The sequence below is a fragment of the Carlito syrichta genome, unplaced genomic scaffold (assembly GCF_000164805.1).
Source record: "Carlito syrichta isolate Samal-C Ts95f unplaced genomic scaffold, Tarsius_syrichta-2.0.1 Scaffold304046, whole genome shotgun sequence".
Taxonomy (NCBI): Eukaryota; Metazoa; Chordata; class Mammalia; order Primates; family Tarsiidae; genus Carlito; species Carlito syrichta.
The window spans coordinates 32,498-36,990 of record NW_007248142.1 but is presented as its reverse complement, the minus strand read 5'-3'; the positions used below and the strand labels follow the sequence as shown (position 1 = coordinate 36,990).

The 4,493-nt window shown below is 36.9% G+C and overlaps 1 pseudogene; it reads right to left on the bottom strand.

Moving 5' to 3' along the window:
• Window positions 1-930: 930 nt before the first annotated feature.
• On the bottom strand, window positions 931-1,831 carry LOC103261845 (annotated as a pseudogene).
• Between the last annotated feature and the right edge of the window lie 2,662 nt (window positions 1,832-4,493).

Sequence of the window (4,493 nt, the reverse complement as noted above, 5' to 3'; positions counted from 1 at the left end):
AGCCCAGCAGGTCAAGGCTGCGGTGGATGTGAGTGTGCCACTGCACTCCAGTCTGGGCAACAGATTGAGACTCTGACTCAAACAAACAAACAAACAAACAAACAAACAAACAAACAATAACAAAAACCAAACCACACCAAATGAATTTCACAAAAGAAAATTGAGCTTTTTGACTTAATCTTGAGTTAAGCACATTAACTAACAACAATTTGCATAAATGAAGATGGTCTCCTAAATACAATAGATGAATTACTTTATGTACACATTTAAAATTCAATATATTATGTATTTATGAGTGGGAAGCAACTTTACACATTTTAAGAAGCAGAAATATACAAAACAACTGTAAATGAAAATAATACAAGGCGTCTCGTGTTTTTATCCCAGAGTCAAACCATAGAAGTTTCAGGTTATTAATAAAACATTGAAAAATGTTACTTTGAATGTAAAAAATTGTGTTTCGGGGAGGGAGAGAATGAACATTTCCATTTGCCTTAAAATACTGTACATTGTTGAATACATATTGTAATGGAGCGGTTTCTAAAATAATATTTTGAGGAGAGAGATTCAGCACAGGTGCAAACTATTATTTCTTTACTAAATTTCTCAATGCTCAGCTGAAGTGTCCACTTAAAAGAGCAGCTGAAGTCATTTCTATTTTAGAAGGGGAGACATTTGGTGGTATGGATGAATTTTTCTACTTATTAACTGGAATTAGCGGTCATTTGCCAAACATTTTTCCATTTTTCAATGTAAGAGAATCCCAATCCAAGGTGCTGCAGGCATTGCTGGGGGTCTGAGGGGAACATCTGTGACCCACCAGTCTGCATGTGTGGTGAGGACCAGGGTTCAGCTATCAGCTGCACCACGGAATCGATTGTTAATCCTTTCTGCCATTAATTACAAAGATGTGGCCTTTCTCCCGGCATTCTATTCCCACCGGAGGCTTTTTATTAAGATCTTGTTCCTGTGAACACATCTGGGGCATGGCATATTGTCTTCAAGGTGTGGGGGTGGAAAATTGCAGGAAGAGAGCACTCACTCTCCCTCCTTGCTTTTCGGGAACCCAGGCTAGCCCAGTATGAAATTGGAGGTGAACTCAACCTTCTGTGTCTGCAGGGAGGCTTGTTCCAGGGACCACACTCCACCTGTCACCACAGGCCTCCTGTGGAGATTCCACTACCTCCGGTGTCCTGGCCCTGGCTGAAATTCTGGCCCAGGAGGCCAGCATAGCCTCCGGGGCAGATGTGGTCCCCAGAACTTGATGAACTCCCTCAAGGACAGTAGTGGCCTCTTTTGGAGCAGGCAACACCTCCTGGGGAGAGGAGCCACTTTAGGAAGATCAACCTCCCCAGAACTACTCAGGGACGTTTCCCTCTTGTTTGCCTTTAATTTTTTGGTCCAGTTTCTGGCCTCTTTTGCTGTGCAAGGAATAGCCTTTTTAAAAAAAATTTTTTTAATTTTAAAGTTGTGGGGTACAATTCAGGGTTAGGTAAACAAAATTCCATCATGCAGGTACCCTTGTTGATGAGATGTGCTCCCCGCCGCAGATTCCTACTCCTCTCAATCCTGCTCCCTCCCTCTTTTTTCATGTGGGTAGGCATATGCACAGAGGTACTTATATGCATCTAATTTCTGGCCTTTGGAGCTCAGTTTTCATTGTTGGCGTCGGGCGCGTACAGTGTCCCGGTGAAGCAGGCAACAGTTTAGAGGGGAGTGGAGGAATGGGTTTCTTCTTGCGAAGTTTTGAGTTGTCAGTGCATTCTGTTTGAACAGAGCATTTTGTCATTTTGGGCAAGTGTTTTTCGTTTGGTCCCCCTCGCTGAGGTTCCTGTGAAAGCACTTGGTGGATCAGAAGCCGGCTGATACTCTTAATCTTCTGACACTTGCTCAAATTTGGGATTTCCATGGTCTACCCTTGATGTCTAAGAGTTCCACTCTCTGTCTCTTGCATTCTCCATACTCAGAAAAAGTGAGGCTTGATAAAATTCTTCCAAAATGGCCCCTCCGTGACGTGCTTTTTAGTGTTAACAGCTAATCATGTCCTCTTTCTTTCTCTTTCTCCCTCTTCATCAAAAGATGCTTTCAAGGAATAACCATTTATTACTCAAAACCTATACAGGCACATCTGCACATCACAGGCACTTAATAACAATAGGTAAATATTAAATGCAGAATTACTTAAATTTAATTATTAATTTGTGCTAAACAAACTTGTTGAAGGATTATTTATTATCACTGGTTGGTGATACAGTCATTATTTCATTCGATAAACAAATTCTACTGGTGACTATATAAGCACAAATAAATGGTCATTACTCTGAGAACAGAGATAGAAGAAAGCAATTTGTAATTTTTTTCAAATATTTCTCTGATTATGAAAGTAATATATGCTTATTGTAAAATACTGGGGGAACCATACATTTTAAGAGATGTTTTTTATGTATTACTTTTTAAAGTTGAATTACAGTAGTAATGTGCATATGACATTTGCTCAAAAGATGGTGTTAATCAAATTAATGCTGTCATGAGACTGGCAGGGCAAAGAAAATGGTGGAAGCATGGTTGTCATTCGAGGAGCTCAATACCATTTTGAAATGGTATTTGGAAATTTGAGAACATTGTGGAAGTACAATGGCTATGGAGGCGTGAGTATGCAACAGAACCTCCAACATGCTTAACATTTTCACGCATTCATAATAAGTTTGAGATGCATGCTACCGTGTGTGATGTGCACAAAGCAAGATCCGGGAGGCCTTGCAAAGCAACAAGTTGTGTAGTAGTTTGCCATAATCAGAAGTGTCTGGACGCTGATAGTAACCACCTTGAGCACCATTTGTAATTGCAGAAGTCAAACATGACTTGTATTTATCTTTTGTTATCAGTATGTATTGAGTATTACAATTTTAATACAGTCTTTGTCTTTCTTAAACTGTGTACACATTTTTTTGGCACCCTCTGTATATGTGTGTGTGTGTGTGTGTGTGTGTGTGTGTGTGTGTGTGTGTGTGTATACATACATATGAAGAAAATAGAAAATAATGTATAAGCTGTCCCTAAATAGTTCTAGTTTATAAATATAATAATATATACGAAGATGCAGACATGGATTTTTTTCCTCATCTTAATCATTTTAAAGCATATAGCTCAGTAGGGTTAACTCTATTCCCATTATTGTGAAATAGAGCTCCAGAATTTTTTCATCTTGCGAATCTGAAATTCTATACCTATTAAATAATCTCCCTTTGCTGTCCCTCCAACCGCTGGTAGCCACCATTTAACTTTATGTTTCTGTGACTTTGACTACTTTAGATACCTCATATAAATGAAATCATACAGTCTTTTTGTGACTAGCTTATTTTATTTAGCAAAATGTCTTCAAGGTTCAGCTATGTTGAAGCATGTATCAGAATTTTATTCCTTCTTAAGGTTAAATAATATTCCATTGCATGTATGTATGCATATTATTTATATATCAATATGGTCAATGGACATTTGTGTTGCTTTTACTTCAGTACTATTATGAATAGTGCTGTTGTGACCATGGTGTATAAATATCTCTTCAAGATTCTGTTTTAAACTCTTTTGGCTATATACCCAGAAGTGAAATTTCTAGATCATATGGTAGTTCTGTTTTTACTTTTCTGAGGAATCTTCACACTTTTCCATAGCAGTTGTACCATTATATAATCCCATCAACAATGCACAAGGGCTCCAATTTTTTCCCATCCTTGCCAACACTTGGTATTTTTTTTATAGTAGCCTTTCTTACAGTGTGAAGTTATATTGTAATTCTGATGATTAGTAATGTTGAATATCTTTTCAGTGTTTGTTGGTCATTTGTATGTCTTTGGAGAAATGTCTGTTCAAGTCTTTTGCATGCGTTTTAAAATGGAATTATTTAATTTTTTTGTTGTTGACTTGTAGGAGTTCTTTATATATTATGAATATTATTTTCTTGTTAGATATATGATATGTAAGAATTTTTTTGCATTTTTTATATTGCTATTTCACTCTGCTGATTATATCTTTCATGCACAAACTTTTAAATTTTAACGTGGTTCCATTTGTCTATTTTTGCTTTTGTTACCTGTGCTTTCCGTGTTGTATCTAAGAAATCATTGCCAAGTCTAATGTCATAAAGATTTTCCTCTATTTTTTCTAGGATTTTATAGTTTTAGGCCATACATTTATGTCTTTAATTCATTTTAAGTTAATTTTTGCATGTAGTATAAGAAAAGGGTCTAACTTCATTTTTTGCATGTGAATATCCAGTTTTTCCAACAACTTTTGTTGAAGAGACTATCATTTTCTTGATGAGTTGTCTTGGCACCCTTGTTTAAGCTCATTTGGCCATATACACAAGGGTTTATTTGTTCATTTCTGGGCTCTCTATTTCATTAAGTTGATCTATTTGTCTGACTTTATGCCAGTGCCACACTGTTTTGATTACTGTGTCTTTGTAATGTTTTGTTTCTATTTTAGAGATTGTA